This window comes from Protopterus annectens, chromosome 5.part1, assembly GCF_019279795.1.
Source record: "Protopterus annectens isolate FY-2018-M chromosome 5.part1, PAN1.0, whole genome shotgun sequence".
Classification (NCBI taxonomy): domain Eukaryota; kingdom Metazoa; phylum Chordata; order Ceratodontiformes; family Protopteridae; genus Protopterus; species Protopterus annectens.
In genome coordinates, this window is record NC_056736.1 from 145,931,155 (window position 1) to 145,953,961 (window position 22,807).

Sequence of the window (22,807 nt, forward strand, 5' to 3'; positions counted from 1 at the left end):
GTCATAGCCAGGTCTCTAGCCTCCTATGCTACTGGTGCAGGCTGATTTATATTATTTTGGTATTTAAAAATAAGCTGGGATTATAGTCTTATTCAAAAACAACATACGTTACTAAGGTCATTGTTGGAGAAATATCAATATCTTTATATGCCATGTTTTTATAAAGTAAAATAATCGTGTTACACTCTGCATATTTAGTATTGTTCATGGCTGTTAATCTGTTAACCTTGCCCAACTTCATGAACCATCTGCTTCTATTATTAACTATTTTACTTAAAAGCATTATGTCTTAGTCAGGTGTTTGACTGGACCATTTAAAATCCAGAAAAATCCCTTTCATACAACTTCAGTGGCATAGAGTGCTAAAGTCATAATTACAGTGCAGGCAACCTTAATTAAATTACCAACCTAGGCATCTGTTGCAGCTGACACAGAAGAATAAGGAATGATGAGGCTTTGCATGCTCAGCTCTGATGACTGCAGGGTTAGTGGTCATACTGTTGGTACACAACTATTTTATGAGTCCTGACAATGATACCAGGGTTCAGATAATAGCCAGTGCATCAGATAGGCAGCCACAGAGGGTCATAATATTAAATGGGTGGAATGTTAGCCACATGGTACTGCTACTACTGCATACCCATCTGGGTGACTTCATCCCAGCATTTCAGGGTTATGTGGGGCTAATAGAGAACAAATCGGCAAAATCTAGCTTAAAAACAATAGATAAACCACAGAAGAATTTTAGTTAAACAAGAATTAAAAATCTGCAAGTTTCCATGTAATACAACGCTTCCTAATGTTATAAAGACACTTTGAAAGTCAATTTTTAAATAATCATCTTGTTATTAAAATCAACCAGTCACTGAAATGTCTTTATAAACAGATTAAAACACTATTTTAGTGTAAGATTTGACATGTAATAAGTAGTGCTAGTGATATAAATATGTACATCAATACATGAAAATACACACATATATACAGTTCTAATTTAGTTATTTCACAGCTGCCTGTCTTCCCTTCAGCAATGGATTTAGACTTACAATGACATTTAATCCATGCTCTTTATAGGCCTATAGTGAGGCAATCCAATAGTATTCACTTAGTTCAGTCAGCAGATACAAATCAATGACTCCTAGATTCATGCTGAGAGTATCAGTTACTCTAAATTTAAATCCATGCTGTAAACCTGATCCTAAAACATGTTTAGCCAAAGCATATGTCACCACTATCCCTCTAATGTCAGAACAGTGTTCAGAAATTCTGTCTTTTAGGTGTCAGTTGGATTTTCCAGTACAGGAAACAGCACATTTTACATATGTTGCTATATACATTGAATTTTCTGTATGACAATTTTTAGAGACTTAAAAAAAATCTTAGCCACAGAATGTTTAAAGACAGTATCACTAGTGATATACTTGCACAGTGAACAGCTCCAACAAGAGTTTGCTCTATTATTTCTTACTGGTGCAGCTCTTTACAACTGTAGGTCTATCTTTTTTATCTAGTTGTCAAAGATTTATTTGCCCTTTAAAAAGTAAACCGAGGCCTAAATTTAATGATATTCTTAAGTTCATCCAAATTCTTTAGAATAGACACATTTCAATCTAAATGTATACAGTCATCACAAAATATTTGTTATGGGCTATAGAATAATAACATTTTATGTCCAGTAACCTCAGTACTAGTTTGATTGCTGTTTCTTTATTACCATTATAGTCCCTCTATTTTTTTTCTTTTGCTTTGTTACATAGAGCAGTTGCTGTAACATGCAAAACATTCAAAGGGTGGCCTCCCTGTTGAAAGATCTTAGTCTTATTCTCTAATTCAGTCTGTAGAGGTTGTTGTGTCTTAACCCGGTTAAGGGTTGCTACAGCCGAACTCCGATCCGCTAATGATTGGCAGTAGATTTTTACGTACCGAGTTGCCAGCCTGACGCACAACCTTCAACAAAGGTATGTCCATTCACGCATGTCTCCACACAGAAGACGCTCTAGCTGAGAATTGAACAGGACAACGTCTTACTGTGAGGTGACAATGCTACCGCAGCACCACCACCGCAGGTCAGTCTGCACAGGTAATTCTGAAATTATAAGCCTAAGTCTGATCATAGGAAATACTTATTCACATAAATATATAGCAAGTGCTCTAGATAATGCATTCTAGTACAGATGAAATATTCTATAGTACTTCCCAATAGCATCAAAAAAGTAATCCAGAAGGCTAGTGGAAACTGGTACTCCCATGCATAAAGTGTGATGTTACATGTGTGTTGACAATAGGGCTACCAATCAATAGTAGGTCCATTTAAAAATAAACACATTGGGTAGAATTCAATAAAACTTACACGGTCATTTTTTCGATGTGCACATTTCGGCATGATGCAAACACAGGAGCGGCAAGTTTTAGATACAGTAAGCTCCGTGTAGTGGTGGTCAATCACACACACTCGCATACAATTAATGGAAACTTTTGTGGAATGTAAATTTCAGCATAAGTAGATTAAATTAATTCAGATGACGTGAAACAGCAGAGTGGAATGATCCAACAGCCTTAAATACAGCTGTATAGATGCCATCTCCATGTTGGTAGTGTACACGGAAAATTTCCATGTACAGGTGTCTACAGGAAAGCAAGGGCGTGTAAACATCCAGAAATATGGACAGAATTCCCATGAAAAGGTAACAAAACACATGTAATGGGTGAAGTATAAACTATGGATGTCCAAAAGCATCAGGGGTGTGTGTCAGATTACTATAAATGTAACTGTATTTTTTTACCTCATGTTTGTGCAGTGTGCAGCTTGCCGCAAAAGGTTTTAAAAATGACTACCAGAAATGTCATGTCAAAGAGGAATATAATGTACTGTCACCATAGGTAAAGTAATACCCTGCATTGTGTCTTTAAAGTCATGCTTCCATGCTATTGCCCAGCTTACATGACTACTAACTGTGTAGATTCCAGGCTGTCAGCATCGTTATTATGCAAATGAGTGGAAAAATCACAAAAAGTAGTAACGATGTAAGGATGTTCACTTTGTGTAGACTCCTACATGGTGTTTATGTTACCAATTAATGTCTGTGACATCAGCGGGTAAGTCAGGTCACTTTGTGTTTTTTTTTTTTTTTTGGTGTATTGCACATGTTTGCACAGTGCGCCATTTGCTGCAAATGGTTTTGGTGATGCACACCCTGTTTGCACGACTAGACTACCCACATACCAAGTAGAACCACATGCATTCAATTAATATTGCTGAGCACCACCGGGCATTGTATAAACTCAGTATGTGAGGCTGCATTCTGCTAATAGACTCCAGGGATAGGAGTTTATATAACTACTCTTCTGGTGACAAGTGGTAAGTACTGGAGTGAAGTGCAGATGGTCCTGGCTTTTAGTACAGGATATGACAACTTTTCTCATACTGTTCTGACATTGTAGTAATTAGCTTTTTCTATATGTGACATGACAACAGGGATGAAAATATAAAATTTTGACATGGCTTACCTTTGTTATGCACAGCTGCACAATGGTGCACACAGTGCACTGCTGTGCACTGAAGTAGGATCTTTAAATCTTGTTAATTATATCCCACACAGGTGAACTGCATCTTAATTAGCCACTCCCACTTGCTGAACCTACTCAAGAAATGTATAAAGTATGCATGCAGCTTACATTCTGATTTTCCCCTCAACACTTCAAGACTATTGGAGTAGAGACTTGGAAATTTTAACTGAGATAATATTAGGGGTTGCTGCAGCTATTCTACATCTGCATGTGCTAGATGCTGGAGTTAGTGCTGCTGGTTCTGCTGATAATAGGCCTAGGCTGAGAAGGAGAAGAGTGTTCAGGCCCAGAGTAACCTTCCGGGTACTACATGAGCTGGAGATTGTAGAGCACTACAGGTTGGACAGGGACATATTACAAGAACTCCGTGAGTTCTGCCGCCCTCAGCTCAGAGCCACATCAAACCGAGGGGAGCCCATGCCAGTGGAAACAAAGGTATCTGTAGCCCTTAGGATATTAGCTACAGGTACTTTTCAAACATCAACTGTGGACATGATTGGTGTGTGACAGATGTCAGCATCCAGGATACTCTACCAGTTCCTGGATGGTGTGCTCCTACATGCCTTTGAGCATATAACTTTTACCCTTTGCCCTGAGGAGAGGGCCACCAATATGCAACAGTCTATCATGTAGTGCACTACCCTGAAGTACTGGTTGCCATAGATTGCACTCTTGTACACATCAAGACACAACCTCATGAGCAGGTTAGAATATTCATCCACTGCCAAGACATGTGCAATGATGAGAGAATAATCTTGAATGTTTGTGTAGGCAACCCTGGCAGTTATCATGACTCCCATATCTGGCACACACCACAGCTTTACCAGATGTTTGCTAGGGGGAACATTCCACAGGGTCATGTACTGGGGATACTGGCTATGCCTTGGAATTGTAGATGATGACACCCATTAGAAATGCACACACACCCACAGAAGAATGCCATAATGAGGAATGCGCACAAACTAGGAAGATCATAAAGCATGTATTTGGGCTTCTTAAGTCACAGTTCTGGTGCCTAGATATATCCAGAGGTGCCTTAATGTACACTCCACTCACAAGTACACAAACAGTCACACTATGTGCTATGCTACACAATCTGATCCTGCAGAAACAGCTGCAATAGGATCAGCAAGGGGAAGGGACATGCATCCCCCCACCAACACCTAGGTCACCGCAGTCACAGTCACAGGAGAACTCAGAGGAGGAAGCCCACAGCTGCTGTCCATGTATGCAGATGTAGGTGTACTCAGTATGCCCTTGCTCTAGCTAAGAGACAATGTATAGCACATTTACTGACCACGTAGGGACCTAGGGACTAATGCCTTTCTCTTACTCACATACATATATTAAAATTGATGTCAGGTAACTCATACAACCCATACCTATCCATGTACTGTCTGTGTACTGCTTGCATCAGACAGAGTCAACCCTGAGCTACAGCTGTGTCAACCACTGCATTTGCAAGGTAGGTCCTTAACCTTTGCTATATTCTTGTAGAGTATTATGACATATCCTTTGTATCTATGAACTTGGTACAGTATGCAGGCAAAAAGTGGTGTACTTGTACAGAAATTAAATTAATATGTGACTACAGAGACTATTTTACTATTATGTGTCCCTTTTGTAATTAGTAGGCCTCATGCATGAAACATTCATATAGTCTTACTGCAGCAAATTACTGGTACATCATTCAAGACAGAGTTAGAATGTGAGGCTACATGTTGCAGTGTCTGACGTCTGAACTGTCTGTATCCTAACAGTAAACTTGGCTTGTTCTCCTACCCCAAAACAGGAGTGTCCCCTTGTAACTGCCATAACAGTAACTCATCTGTGCTACCCCAAATTCAAGGTATATGGCAGCTTCTGTGGCAAAAAGGACAAACGCAGTTGTCCTGTCTGATGAAGCTGTAATGCTGTTGAGGGTTCGAATCCTGATATAAGTAGAGATTTTGGATGTGTACTAGCAATAGGTTGTGTTTTATAGACTGCAACTCTGTGTCTATACTGTTATCAACTTTGTCTTGCTTTAATTCCACATTTGCGTGGTGTGCCACAGCAGAGCAGAAACAGTGAAAGAGGAAATATTTATGTCAGACCACCAATGCCAGACACTGGATACATTCAATTATTGCCATTAGCAATTGGGAAATCCCGGCCTGGAGTAAAGATAGGAGTGGGCTTTAGTAACAAGTATATATTACGTAATAGTAAGTCTCAGATGTAGGCAATGCACCTCATATTTGAGCACTGCTTATCTAGATGGAAAGAGGTAAAAAAAAAAGCAAATGTGCATGCATGCTCACTTAGTTAACCATAGCACAAATCCAATGTTTCTCGGGCTTTAGCACTATATGTGTGTGTGTGTGTGTGTGTGTGTGTGTGTGTGTGTGTGTGTGTGTGTGTGTGTGTGTGTGTGTGTGTGTGTGTGTGTGTGTGTGTGTGTGTGTGTGTGTGTGTGTGTGTGTGTGTATATATATATATATATATATATATATATATATATATATATATATATATATATATATATATATATATATATTCAGGGGTGTCCAACCTTTTCAGTTGCAAGGGCCGCATTGAGTGAACAGAAATGGTCTGGGGGCAAACAGCAAGTGAGGACCAAAAAAAAAGTCTCTCACAAACTGAAGAGCAAGAAAAAAAACACCCACAATAACGTATCCTTAACCCCATTAAAAAGTTATCATACACAGCAGCATTTGATATTCCTTCCATTTAGCTATATTTAACAGCCAAAAAGATATTCAACCACATGTGCACAGCAGTAGACAACCATCATACTAAGGGACATTTCTGTTACAACATCATCACATTAACTTATTCACATACAGTATGATCATACACATGATGCACCAGTATAAAGCATTCATCTGGCAACATTTTTCTCTTACAACCACTTAACTGGAGTAAACTTCTCCACAGTGTGTATTATTTTCTGACAAACATCTGTATCGTGCATCTATTAAAATACATTCTCTTGACTTTGACTAAAACTTGTTCAGTGCATGCCTTGCTGTGGTCACCCTCTCCACATTCCTATTACAGTCACTTGCCTCTCTAACTACTGGAGGCTCTGTGCTATGTACTGTACCATGACATATTGCTTCAGAATACTCACTGATGAGAGATCAACACACCTCCCTTCAGATATTTCACTGTAACTCACACTTCAGCTCTCTTCTAGATTAAAGCTATTCTCACATCACGCAGTTTAACAGCAAAACAAAATGTATACATTATGCTAGCTTGACACAGTAACGTGCAATTCAAAGATTCTTAAACAGATGGTTTCAAGAAACAGAACACAACTCAACATGCATTGTTTACTTCTGCATCAAATATACTACAATTCAGAACTGCTACATATTTCAGTTCTTTTTACTGGATTGCAAACTTGATAGTTGTAAAAAATGTCAAACATGACTGGGAAAACACAGTTAGCTCCTTTGTCAGGTAGGCTATCAAGCAAAGCTTGGGCAGTTTACAGAAATCAGACATCTTAAGTGGGTGATTTAGAAATACGCAGAGCTGGGTATCATATTGTACTTTTTTGGAAGCATTACAAACAGGATCCAGATGGCAGGACAGTAAACCTATGTCTTTAGGAAAATGACCCTTAAAATAAATGCTCTACTCTACTGATTCAGTACACATTTACACTGAAAAGTCGGAAGAACCATCTTGTTATTAAGAGAAAACAGCATCCATTATCTGGTGATGATTGCGTTCTAGGATCAAAAGTAAATCCTATCATAAAGTCAGCTAACAGGATGACTAAACATCGAAGAAAGTACTCAATGAATACAAAAAGGTAGTGATCCCTGCTGTAGAACTGATCTACAAGATAACCAGTGATCTCACTACACCTCTGAAGCATTAAGGGGGAGCAACATAGGCTACGGAATCTGCCCCATTTTATAAAATTTGTACATTTGAGCACTGTCTCATCCTAGCAGAAAACATTCTGAGGTGGCCAGAAGGCACAGTAGCAATCTTTGTGGAATGTGGAACTGTCATAGCAAAGCTAAAACACATCAGCTTTAGAATGGTTTACAATGCTGTCTCTTTGTGTCCAAACATGTTTTTCATGTGTATTAAATTAATAGGCTTTTTAATGTTTCCAGAACGTTTCTGCTTGGGACTCCATTGAAAATGGAACATATCACATGCACATTTCTTGTCAACAAATGACAGCAAACAAATAAATAACATACTGCCCTTTTGTTCCTCAAAGAAGAATCTGAAAAATATCTTACCTCTCATAACCCCATTCTCAGAAAAAAAAGTGAATGGATAAATTAACGCTTCTTAGCTGGTCAGGGAATAGTAGAGAAGTACTAAGAATATGTCATAACTTTTAAAAGCAAATTATTTTTTAATGAAATTAACTACATTCTATATATGCAACTATTTTGACGAAACATCAAAATTCACTTAAAGACTGCACCTCCCATGACCTTAATACAACAACAAGCTTCACTAAGAAATTCAGAATCTATACCCACTTAGAAGAAAATGCATATTTAGATATATATTTTATGATACAGCTGATGTCCGCCACATCAGAAGTACTGCACAGTGCTTGTGCCTGAATGTCGTAGTAAAAGAATCATATAGCTTAGCTTACCTTTTACTGGTGGAGATGTAGTCCGTGGGTAAAAATAAATAAATCCTCCTCACTCTGAGTCTTCTCTTTCGTCACCGCGATCTCACTCCTTCCTTCAGCTGAAACTTTTTAAACTAGTTTACCGCAAATGTAAAAAACGACCGAACGGTGTTTTGGCGCATGCACAGACCAGCTGAAAGACGCTGTTGGTGCATGCGCAGAACAGCTTAAGGACGCGGACGTGAAAACACACGGAAAATAAGTGAAATTTCAATATAAGGGTCGCGGGCTGCATGGAAGAGCTCTGAGGGCCGCATGCGGCCCGCGGGCCGCGGGTTGGACACTCCTGATATATGTGTGTGTTTGTGTGTGTGTGTGTGTGTGTGTGTGTGTGTGTGTGTGTGTGTGTGTGTGTGTGTGTGTGTGTGTGTGTTTGTGTGTGTGTATGTGTGTCCATAGTGCCCTACATACCTCTCAAGCTCTTAGAGCAAGAAATCAGGGCAATGTCACAAATAATGGGGGGGGGTGTAAAGGCCCCAAAATAGGGACACTTTTTACATACTGCTCTTATAAACTTAGGTGATAGAATAACAGGCATTGCATTAGCATGAATTTTCTAAAGGATATGCTGTTTGAAATTCAGATGTCTGCCATTATTTTCTGACTTCATTTCCAATGATATGCCATTGATTTTCCAGAAAACCACAATATTGTGAGAAGCAGACCATAAATACTAGTCTAAGATCTGGACATTATACGAAAATCTGGACAGTTGAGAGGTATGATGCCCTATCATTCTCAGCCCCATGTCTACCCTAATACTACATGTGAAACACTGCAAATTGAGGGCACATTATATAAGTATATGTACATATATTGACAAGCCATCCATTTGTTTCCCCACCAGCAACAATGCCAACAATCACAACACTACATCACCCTTGAATTTTCCATACATATATCAACCACTGTAGAAGTTGTAATGTATAATATTGTGTTATCCCTCATGGATAGGGCCTACAGATGGTGCTCACAGGCTTGCTCATCCCAAAGAAAACAGACAAATATGCTTAATAAGGATTTTGTTGTTACACAGCTACCCTTCTAAACATTATTCATCTGTTAGGCTATTAGCCTCAGATGACACTATGAAGCAATGTGACTATGCTGGCCTCCCAAGCTGCTGTTCAACATATAGCTTGGTTATGTCATCTAGTATATGTTCACCTCTAGTCTTACATAAATCTGACTTGAGCTGTGGCATGTGTGTTATGTACTGTTATTTGTGGTCTGTAAACTTAGATATGTAGGGACTCTAATCTCACTACAGTCAACTGTGTGTGTATAAACAAAAGTGGAAGTATATATATATATATCAATCTGACTTCACAAATGGCATGGCTTGTCATTGTTTTTATGCCTGCACAAACATCCAGTAGAGGCAGGACCCAAACTATTGTCCCCCACATGGTCTGCTGATGTTATCTACCAAAAGATCACCTGCAGTCCTGTTAAAATTGGACTTGTGCTCTGGTTTGTGAATTAAGTGCTTTGATCTGTAGTATATAAATCTAGATAGGTAGGGGTTCTAGTCTTACTGCAGTCAACGTGTGTGTGTGTGTGTGTGTGTGTGTGTGTGTGTGTGTGTGTGTGTGTGTGTGTGTGTGTGTATGTGTGTGTGTGTGTGTTTGTGTGTGTGCACTTTCATAAAGAACAGTGTAAATATGTATCCCACACTGACTTCTCAAATGGCATGTTATGGTGCTTGCACAAACATCCACTCAAGGCAGTCCTCCAAACTCTTGTCCTCCTTGTGACCTGATAAAGTCATCTATCATAAGATCACCTACAGTCGTATGAAAACCATACTTGTGCTGTGGTGCATGCATTAAGTATTCTGATCTGTAGTCCATAAACTTAGATAGGAAGGGGTTCTGTTCTTACTACAGTCAACTGTGTGCATATATGGAGCATTTTACAGCAGCCTAATGGACACTGTCCTACTGTTTTCAACAGACACTGCTGATGTCATTAGCAATATCAAATTATTGGATATGTATATATCACAAAAGGCCATGCTCACATACTGGCCTGACAGACGGGTAGCTGTCACCTTATCCTTAAAAGACAAACAACAGTGACATTCCTGTTATTGTATGCACAAACATAATATTTGCAATGGTGATGGACAGTTTGACACATTAGATCACATAGGAGTTCCTGTGGACTATGATTTTTGCAGGTGATCTATACTGAGAGTAGGGAATGGGTTTATGAGACCCTAGAGTGGTGGAGATATGCTCTACAGAGGAGAGTAATGAAGGTCAGCAGGAATAAGACAGAATATATGTGTGTAAATGAGAGGAAGTATAGAGGAATGGTTAGGATGCAGAAAGTATGATGATGTGAAATACTTTTGATCAACCATTCAGAGTAATGGTGAGTGTGGAAGATAGGTGAAGAAGAAAGAGCATAGGTTCATAGGTTCATAGGTTTATATTAGGCTATCTGCCCTAAGGCATTTATAAGTCTAGCCCAAATTTTTGTGGCTTACGCCACCCCTTATATGAAAAAATACTGTGCCCATTAGTTTGTTGTGCCTCTGTCCAGCAGTGACACAGAGATGATTCCCAGGATAAACCTACGATTTCCCATCCACAGGTCAAGATTTCTCTTGAACAGAGCCAGCGAGGTGCTCTGCCTCACATGGACCGGGATTTTATTCCACAGCATAGGGAGTCTCTGAGTGATAAATCTATCCCTCCAGCACGTCCTATTTATATCTGTGCTAAGGTTTAAGTTGCTTGCTCTAGTGGTTTTGGTGGATTTGGATTTTTTGAGGTGGAGCATGTCCATTAATTCTGGGTTGGACATGGCCTTGTATGTCAGGCACATGTCACCTCTGAGCAGACGGTATGCAACTGAATAGAGCTGGAGTTTCTTCAATCTGGCAGCATATGACAGATTTTGGAGTCCCTTTATCCTTTTGGTGAGGAACTTTTGGGGTCTCTCCAATTGCTGCAGATGTCGGGTGAGATACATCCCGAATGGGGCATTGTACTCGATCATTGGTCTGATAAGTGAAGAGTACAGGGGAACAATTACCTCACTAGATCTGGATGTGAATCCCTTCATGATCAGGTGGGCAATGTAGAAGGTCTTTCTAACCACTTTAGCAACGTGAGTGTCAAAAGAAAGGCCACTGTCAACCTGGGCTCCCAGGTCCCTGATAACCTCTTCTGTGCTTAGTGGATTGCCACCTATATGGTAGCTTGGGGTTACCTTGTTTTTCCCAAAGGGTATGACTATACATTTTTTGGCGTTTAACTTCAGGCCATGGCTCTGGCACCAGCTATCTGTTTCCGTGAGTCCCTTCTGAAGGATATCCGTGTCCGATGCACTTTCCACTATGGCGCTCAGTTTGCAGTCGTCAGCAAACTTTGTCAGCCAAAGTCCTCCCATGTTGGCCTGTACTTCTGAGAAGTAGATGCCGAACAATAGGGGGCCAAGGACCGAGCCCTGTGGGACACCACTTGTGATCGGCTTGGAGTCTGACATAGCGCCAGCAACTCTAACCCTGTGGGTTCTGTCCTTAAGCCAGTTTGCAACCCATCTTGTGACATATGGGTTTACATTTAAGCTGGTAAGTTTTTCTACAATAACCGAGTGGGGTATTGTGTCGAAAGCCTTTGCAAGGTCAAGGTAGGCTGTATGGACTGCCTTTCCCTCATCAATGGCCTTGGTGACTGTTTCAAAGAAGTCGACCAAGTTCAAAAGGCATGATCTGCCCTTGACGAAGCCAAACTGGGTTGGGTCCAATGTCTGCAAGTCCCCTATATCTTTGTTTATGAGCTCCATTGTGATCCTCTCCATAGCTTTGCAGACTAGACTTGTTAAGCTTGCATGGTTGAGTGGGTGGAAAAGAGTGTCAGGAGTAAGTTTTGATAGACAGGTACCAATAAGATTGAAAGTGAAGGTCTACAAGATGGTAGAGAGACCAGCTATGTTATATGGGTTGCAGATGGTACAACTGACAAAAAGACAGGAGTCATAAAGGTGTTGGCAGAGTCCCAGATGTTACAATTTGCATTCTGTGTGCTGAGGATGGACAGGAGTATTAACCAGATATTATAGTGTAAGCTCATGTTGTATGGTTTGGAGACAAAGACAGCGTGGTGGGATTGTGTTGTTTTGGACATGTGCTGAGGACTGACGCTGGGTATATTGGGAGAAGAATGCTAAGGATGGAGGTGCTAGGTAAGAGGAAAATAGGAAGGCCTAAGATAAGGTTTATGGATGTGGTGACAGAGGATATGTAGGTTGTTCATGGGTCAGAGCAAGATGTAGAAGACAGGTAGAAATGGAAGCCAATGATCTGCTGTGGCAAGTCCTAATAGTACTATCCAAAAGAATAAGAAGAAGAAGATGACATCCATGTTTGGAGAAGCCCTTTGTTTACTCATGGCAGGAATGTACAGTAGGAGTACCTATTTGAAGTTTAGTGTGTCTGGACTTAGTTTGAGCTTTAACAGTGTCCCATTTTATTACCTGCTCTGGATTGTATGCAGAGGCTGTAACACTTTGCCCTCATGCATACAGAAATGTCAATACACTTGCTTTCAAATAAAAATGGTTGATACTGTGTAGCAGATCTAGCTGTCAAAACATCGGTTGAATAACAAGTGGCAATTTACCCACTTACCTATCAATAACAGAGGTATTGAACAACTTTATGAAGGACCTCATAATGTACACCCCATAGATTAGTCACCTGAAATTGCAGTCAGATCACATATATCCCTCCCTTTTGCATTCTCTATGCAGATACCAGGTTCAAGCCTCCCATTATTACCTATCAATTCCCCTCCATTTCCCCTGCTAGCCTAGTTGACATGGGATTTGTGACTCAGTGCAGATAAGTCCTCATGTGCACTGACTAGCCTGTATCTCATACATCCCTGAAGTACAAATTTCAAGAGATCCACCTATAGTAGGAATCTGGAATCAGTGCTGTCTTGCTTCCAGAAGAGTAACACTAAACAGGTTGTCCACTCAAACATCTTGACTCCTATTTATAATATGCACAAAACACAAATCATCATGTGCAGAGTACTTCCCATAAACCAGCCTAAACAGCAGACACATCATAAACACAATCAGGCTACAAGCCGACAATAATCATAAGAAATATCATCAACACTATCTCATCGCAGAAGTGGTTAAGACAATGGACATGTATCCCAAATGTTTTCATAATAGTTGACTGTATAGTGAGATGTACAGATGTCCCACTCACCAGCTTAAACAAGTATATGTTTAGTGTCAGCTGTTAGTCAGACATAGTCGTCACAGCACACATGCAATCAAGTCTCTCAACAACAAGTCCCACTCTTAATCCTGCATACTTCACCTTGGTATGCAGAACTTGAGATGTTGCTATAGGAAATATATGAACAGAGACATGATTGAGCTTTCTAAATATGAGTCCAAGCCAAGTACATCCATATCACCCCAGGGGTTCCACCTGTGTCCCTCTTGGACACGGGCATTAGGAAAAAGGGTAGAACTTGGCTAGGCTAGTAAGGTCCCTAGGGCCATTAGTCTAGAAACTTCCTATGATCCTATGTTTGAGCAGCGTTTTACCCACATCTAGGATGTTACCACCATATAAAGAAAAACAGATTTTCTGAACTTGCCTAAGTTTCTGGTATCATTCTTAGGTGATACAGTATCTGACAGTGTGGGATGACATGGTGGATAGAGCATGTTGCTTTGCCAGCCATAAACCACTTGACTGCACCTTAATCCCTTTATTAGGCAAGGTCACAAAAGCAAAATAACCAATGTGAATATGTACAACTCCAACAAAGTAAGGACCATGTTACTAAACCCTAGAAGTTCTCATCTTAACCCGCTCTCTATGCAAGCACTCTTTGTAGTGAAGATGTTGATGTCTGTGCAGTCATAAAAACCTGGTTCAAGGCTTCAGTAAGTACTTTGGCCTTGCAAGGCTACAATACCTTCCAAACATTCAGACAACAAATGGATGATGTGTGAACAACAAGCAGTGTCATAACTATTTACACTGAAGATTGGTATGCCTCAAGACTGTTTAGAGAAGATAACTATATGGAGTTATTCTATATCCAACATACTGTGGATAGCAAACCCCTTCATGTTATCATCATTAATAGGTCACTGTCTAAAAACACAAAAGGCCACACAGCCTATATATTACTACATGGGACAACTGAAGTAGAACAAAACAACCCAGGCAGGGGTGAGTGACAGTATTCATCCATTGACTGGGATAATTATAGGACAATAAAACTCACTTGCACAATATTACCTGGAGTTTGTGAACTGAAATGCCACAGAAGCAATAGTGCACCACCCCACAAGGTTATCTCATATTCCAGACCTGTACCTCAGCAATATGAGTGAACAATGTAATGGCACATGTGTAGTGCTTGCACTGTTAATCCAACTGTAAGGTGGTATGTTTCAAAGTTGATATAGCTACTGAACACCCCAAAGGGGAGTCTGGTTTACAAACATCATCCAAGGCAACTACATCCTCCTAAGGGATGGTCTGAATTACTTTCAAGACACAGTTTCCACAAAGGATATTGACAGCTTACTACCTGATGCCCTGTCTGCATATCTAATTGCAAAAAACATGACAAAGTATAGAGACTCTAATTTATTTAAAACAACAAAGCTTTCAGGACAACAATCCCTTCTTCAGTATTCAATTAAATCCACTATAACACATTACTTAAACAGCAATTAGAATATATTACATGACAAACCCATCCCATCAGCTTTTTAAAACCAAAGTATATGGCATTCAGATAAACTATATCAATGCTAAAATATATAATATACAATATATAATATAATAATACAAGGATAAATCAATTTCACGCTAATTTGCCTGGCTCTTAATATAGGCTTAAGACTGACTATTGTGTTTAAACCTGGAAAATAATCAGTTTGCAAATGCAAAATCCATTCATACTTCATCACTTCAAGTTTATTATTATGATCACCTCATCTTATGTTTTTAAGCATCACTTGTATCACTCTAAATCTAAAATTATGAGTCGCATCAAGATCTATCACATATTTAGCAAGGGGACTGGTTGCTATCTTTCATCTAATATCTGACTAGTGTTCCACAATATGATCCTTTAGTCTTCTAGTGGATTTAGCCACATAAAAACCAGGGCATGCAGAGCACATAGCTAAATAAACAATATAAGTTGTATTACATCTAGCAGGTACTCTAAAAAATATTTATTTTAAGTTACTGGATATACAAAACTATTGTCACTTGAAATATGCTTACAGCTAGAACAATTCAAACAAGGGAAGGTACCTTTTCTAGTTAAACATTTAGCGTGAGAAACTAACTTCATCTCCTTATAACACAAACACTGCTTCAAATCTCTACAATTTCTATATGCAAACCAGTATCTCTCACTCAAATATTCTCTAGTTTCTTGCAGCACATGTAAGATATCCCAGTTTCTTGTTATTACCTCCATAACATCACTAGATGCTCTACTGTAAGTCATAACATATCTCAAACTTTGATTCCCTTTCTGGTCATGCCTAGTTCCAGTATCCCATGATTGGGATAGGTAAGGCTTATCAGTACCTTCTCTTTCACTATGAATCCGACATCTCAGGTCATCCCACAAATGTACATCATATCCCCTTGATCTAAAGTAATTAAACATGTTTAATATTTGCTCATTACAGTTATCTAAATAAGTACTGAGCCTGCCCGCCTTTAAGAGCTGGCTCTTTACAATACTCTTAAAGGTATGACTAGGGTGCATGTTTTTTCAATGAAGATATCTATTAGCTTGAACATCCTTTTCAAAAATACTACTGTCTAATCTATTATTTTTCCTAGAAACACAAACATCCAAAAACTGTATCATATAAGTAAATGTGGATAACAAGTCACATAATTGCTTTAACTTGGATTGTGGTTTTGTAACCCACCTTGACCATACATAGTACATAAGCTGTGACCAAGGTAACTAATGTTTTATACATGACATCAAACTGACAACGTTGTTCAAGGGAAACAGTAGAAGCCTGAACTAGGAATGTCACAGAATGTAACAATCACATTCTGAACAAATAGTATTACATTGACAATAATCACTCAGTTTAACCTTTGCTGATTATACAAAACATAATGATGCCATTTAAATCTAAAATCTTTCAGTATAGGCCATAAAATAGCAATTTATGAATATGGAACAGGAACTTGTATTTATTCATCATAATACATGAATTTGTTGTTTTTAACCTATAATTTCACTCATTTTATAATAAGAAATTACAGATATCAACATCCTTATGTGTAGGAAATGGGGGGAAGAGGGAGGCAATGATAATTAAAATGCACTAACTTTCATCAATGTTCACATAAAACAAACTTGATGCTTTAAGTACGTTACCAACAAACAAAGTGATTACTTAAATTCTGGCAAACAATGAAATATAACTTCTGATATATCCAGTAAAATACATTGTATTATAAACACTGGGTATAAATATTATTGCCATCTATTTATATTAAGTAATAAGTTTTGAAAGACTTTGTCAATAAGGGTGAATATGTTAAATAACAGTGTGTTATAATCTTTTACTGAGGTTTTATATATGATGCATCCTAATTTACTATGATTGAATTATATGTCATCTATCTTTCATGTAAATATTAATTGCTTATACAATAAGTAAACATTTATATTGTATTAGAATTCTGTCTTATCTACAATAGTACTATATCTGTTCAAAATAATATAAATATTGCTTATTCCTATTACAAATATTCTCCATATGACAATTCAGTTTATGGAGCTCAGATGTTGCAGATTTTCAAGGTATGAGTGATAATCTGATGGACTTAGGTTTATCCATCAGATTAGGAATGATTTTCATTCCATGGCTAGTGCGGATCTTAATTTTGTTAACATTTATTAATTTAAATTTATTTCACAAAAAATTTTTAGTATGCCTGACCAAAACCTTACTTTATTGGTAAACACTCAAAGTATAAAACTGAAAATTTCCTTTAAAAGCTCAAACATCTACTTTATATTTATCAGAGGAAAATGTTTAATAGTCACAAAAAATACATAGGGCAGGATTCACTAAGCCTCCGTGTAAGAGATACATGGCTTACACGGAGGCTGCAGTTAAACGGTGTGACGTCAGCATGTCATGCATATGCATGAGGGCATGCTGAATCACACCTAAGGCTAACACAGTCCGTGGAAGACAGTAGGGGGCGTGTCCGTTGGCCGAGCCCTGCAAGCGGACACGCGCCCAGAAGAGTAAAAGTGCCCAAAGTAAACACACACGACAGAGTCCATGGAAATGTGAATAAACACAACACAACACATGTCCCCATAGACTATGAACATAAAATATATAAATGAACATGTTATATATTTTTTTAAATCGTAAAGATGTTTGCCCGTGAGTGCGCTCATTTGCGCGGGCGTGCCCGTAGCTTAGCCACAGTTAGCAGTCAGTGAAAAAGCATATAAGAACTAAATATGCAAAGTAAACCAAGAAGCAATAGCGTAGCAGTAGAGACGTTGGCTGAAGAGCAGGCATCCATGGTTCGAGCCCCCACAACATCAATTTTTATTTTTAGTAAAATAAGCACGAAACAAGTCCCTGACAAATATGTACACATATAAAATCATATTTTATGCAAAATGTAATGAAATAGTCCATTTATTTTGAAGAAATGTGAGATAACAAAACAATACAAAATGCGAGATGTGCCTATAGCTGAGCTACAGTTTAACAAGGTGAGTGCATCTGCCCATAGGTGAGCAGTGGTTTAACAGGTGCAAAATGAGTGCCCGTAGGTGAGCAGTGGTTTAACAGGTGCAAACTGAGTGCACGTAGGTGAGCAGTGGTTTAACATGCTGAAACTGTGTGCCCCTAGCTGAGCTGAGCATAATATGCGTGCTGACAGCCAAATGAGGCATAAACCAGCGTAACCCGTTTGCGTGGAGCTGTGCACCGCGCTAACAAGCTAACTGGCGGGCGTTGAGCAAGCTGTAACAAAACTGCCTTTACACAGACACACCCCCTAGCCTGTCTAGACAGTCAAAAAATATAAAAAACAGTGGCCAGGTTCGAACCCAAGATACCATGCACCATAGTCAAGGTACTGAACCACTAAGCCATGACAGCTGTACTTAGAAATGCAGTAATAGCAAATATATAGGAATGACTAGAAAGTGGAGCATGACAAAGCAGGTTTTGTGAAGTTGATACAATTCCAAAATGGCCAATCACAGATAAGTGTGGGAAAAACGGCATATATGAGCCCCATAGGTGGGAATACACACATAAATGATTGTAGAACTGACTTGCAGCCAGAATGTCAGGAATAGGTGAGGGTAGTTGCTTTCAAGCACAGAGGTGGGGCGTTGAGGAGTCCAGATACATGGTCTGGCTCCTAGTCCGCAATCATGAGGCCCAACTCATGCAGGGCCAGGTCCTGTGGGGAGCATATAGGGCTGAGGCATGGGACCGGTTGGCTCATGATCTCATCAGTGCCACAGGGATTCCAAGGACTGGTGAGCAGGTCCATCACCACCATGCGGACCTGAAGAGACACAAGCAGGACCAATTGAACCTTTGGATCCAGGAGCCCCGGCTAATGCCCAACGCCCCACTACTAAGTTACATTTAATTATGTATGTAAGAAATTAAATTAGCTGATATTATGGAGATGTGTATTCCAAAATTACTTCATTTATATTACAGCTGCAGGTGTCCGTTCTGCGAACCGCAGAGCCTATGGTGATAGGCTGGTGCGGTTGCGCCACCAGGCAGGTCAGTAATCCACTCCCAGTAACTGTAAAGAAATATAAAAGTATGACAGTTAGCAAAAGAGTGCAGTGTAGTCACTAAGTAATAAAATGTGCAAGTAACAGTGTAAAAGTGTTTGCAAGTATTGCTTGATTACAAAAGTGTGTTGCAGTCTGTAATCCAAACAGAAAAATGAAAATGTCTGAAATAAAGATGCCCCACCTGTAATATAATAGTACACAACCTGCAGCAGGCTGAAAAGTACAGCTGCAGAAGATGAGCAAATCACATGTGTGAAATATATCCCTGTTGAAATACTGAAACATGACAGAAGTGAGACTGCTGGAAAGGATTGTAATAACTACAGGTAAAACATGTCAATAAAGCCTAGAAGTAAGTACCATCCTGAATAGTAAAATGAAAACAAGTGAGAGAGTGTGAGAAAGAGTTATGAATCCACCAATAAAGTAGTAATAACCGCTGAATAAAGTATACTGCAGTCAGTACAGAATTAAATGAATGTGACAAGTAGAACCAAACTGCGAAATGTGTTCAAAGTGTTGCTGCAGCTGGAATGTGTATCCCAAAATCTGGATATGTTGCTCTCAGTCTGCAATATGCAGATAGTATGATTGTCTGAAATATCAAACATCCACAGTTGTCTATAGCTATATAAAGCAAATGTAGCAGGATGATGTAGCTGAACAAAGCCAGATATGAACGTGTATGAATAACAATAAAATGTATATTGATGTAGCAGTAACAGTCCTATCACCAAATTGAAGTAGTTATTATATAGTAAACTGTAGTTAGAACAGTAGTGTGTATATATCTGTAGCTATTAGAAATGTACAGCATATGTATTGGTATTCGAAGGTGTTAATAATATTTTCTTCACCCCACCCTATAACCACATATAATCCATTCCACGTGAAATTGATATGTGCAATCACAATTAACACCCCTGGACATTTGTCCTGTTGGGTCATAAATATTTGTATGTACGTTGATGCATCTGCCCTGTTCATACATCCAAACCTGATGGCCTGTTGCCATCAATCAACCCTGCATGTGGTTGGACTGTGTATTGCTGTTCAAATTATGCATGTGTTATGCTCGCTGTTCAATTGTGTGAATATATGGGTGTTTGGTTAATGGGAATACTAATGCATGCTGTTACAAATAATTGCGAATGGTATTGTATGTTACTAACCCAAACTGTCATGACATAATGCAAAACATAGGACGACAGGGAAGGTGGGTTACAGCGGACCCACCTCTCCCACCTCAGCTGGCGAATGCACCTGGCACTAGTGCCCAGTCTGGACCCTCCTCCGGTGTCCCTGTGCCACATGTGGGTGGAAGCGCTGCAGGGGATGGGGCCCGTCCCCCCTCTGCAAGCGTGGCCGGAGGAGAACCACCACTCACCCTCCATAGCGTTCGGACTGTGGTGCGTAGGGAGATCCGGGACTCTGTTCTTGGGCCCCTACGCCAGCTTGAGGCACAGGTGGCACAACTTATGGGCATGCCTGTTGCCCGGCCTACACAGCCCCCAGCACAGCCCCGTCCTGGGCAGTGAAGGAACAGTGGCAACTGCCCATGGGTGGGAATATCAGTTCCACTGTTGCCATCTGTGGACTCATGGGCTCTGGATATCCAAACATCCGTCCCCGTCAATTGCATAACCCCCCCACACGTGTCATACACCGCCCCTGTATGCAGCTTGTTTGTCTTGTCTTTTGACCTACCCAACCTACCTCCCCAGCTATACCGACTTCCTTCACCTGACATACCACTCTCACCTGAAAAAAAACAAAAAAAAAAAGGGCACTCTGTATCCACAAAAAAATTATGCCCCATACATAGCTGCCCATTCCACACATATGTCTGCTGGACATGAAAACTATCAATTACAATTGGCTGTACAACAAGTATTATTGTTGTCCTGACAACTCTCTCAGGGGTGGAAGGTTTCAAATGTCACACCAAATTACATACATATGCACAGCTGTTGCTGAAGAAATGGGCAGCTGTGGGCCTTACCCACATCCCTCCTGCAAAACCCGAGCTTGTTTCCCTACTGTCTTACCCTCTTTGTGACCCCTTTTTCACCACATTCCTGTCTCCCCATTTTTATTTCTTTCAAAGAAAATAGCGCGGGTGTGCGCAAGAGTAAGCACGTTTAAGCGGTTGTAAGTGGGTGTGCGCGGAGCTGAGCACCAGTGCGCATGCGGGAGCTCCGCGCAAACCAGCGCTAACCCGGTTACAACTGCTTAAAAGTGCCTTAGTCACTCTGATTGACAGGTCCTGTAGTCAGTTCAAAAGCAAAATAAAATCCCACTGTCAGTCCCGAACCCAGGACCTTGGAAACAGTAGTCTGCATGACTTACAACTAAGCCATGACTGCTATACAAGAACATTGTGCTAAAATAAATATATCATGTAATAGTAGGAATGAATGTAAAGGGAATATAGGATGTGTAGTACACAAAGCATGTCATGTATATTTACTGTCAAATCTAGTGGATATCTATGATAGTAGTGTGTGAACAGAAACAGCCATGCTATTTGGTAGCTAGTAGGCAATAATGTCACTGTAGCACCTTGCAAGCCACACACATACTCACAGCAGGATAATCACTGCCCATACCCCACAACCTGTTACAGAAACACATCCGGATCAAGTAATAAAATATGTGGAGCAAAGGGCCAAAACCAGGGACACATTACAAATAATGTTACAACAAACTTAGACAGTTCAGAGAGTAACAGGTTCTGCATTTTGTGGGATGTTTGGAAGGGTATGAAGTCTGAAACTTAAATGTTTGTCACTATATTCTGACTTGAGCCCAGAGTGATTTGCCAGAAAAAGCTGTGCATGAGATATTGACCAAAATATGAGGCAGAAATGTGGACAACCTGCAAATATTTGTACACATGAGAGGTCTGACACCACCATATTTGAATAGTTAAGAGCCTAGACATAGCAACAGTGACTGAGTTACAGGGATGCCCCACAGACACCATGTGAAATGTACAAACAGTAAGCAGAAAGGTGTTACAACACATGCAATGGTAACTATGAAGTCCTGAATGTATGCACCACTTGCATGGCAGAAAAAGTGTAGTAATACATATGCTCATGCTATCCCACAGTCACAACTGCAGCATACCAGACAATTTAATGGGTGTACCCCACTGATATGTACCATTCCATGAGGCAGATAACAAATGCACCTGAGAGTCTCTGGGGCCTGCTCAGCAGCATACTCAAATACCCAAATAGATGTCAAGGCCCACATCATGGCCTGACCACACTGCATGCTGTAACACCCTAGCAGATATAGCAAGCATTCCAAGGTGTGAATGTACATGGAAAATTGGAAAGCCACAGCAGCACACTACAGTCAGGACACCTAGCAGGCATACAAGTAGTGACTGTAAAGGGAAAATATTGAAGCCATAGCAACAAAGTGCAAGAGCCACTGCTATACACCAGTTACACCACATGTCCCACAGGAAAGCACACACACACACATTAACAGTAGTAGTAGTCGTAGGTGTCAGTGTACATACACAGTTAGTACAGGAAACTGGATAAATGAATGGAGAAATGTTAATCTACAACACAGCTGGAAATATGAGAGAGATACCAACCTTTACACTCACAGAACATTGTCCACAGCATACCAGCATGGTCCCTGCCCTTAAAATCTGAAAGGGCTACGCCTATCTCACATACCTTTTTACAGCACT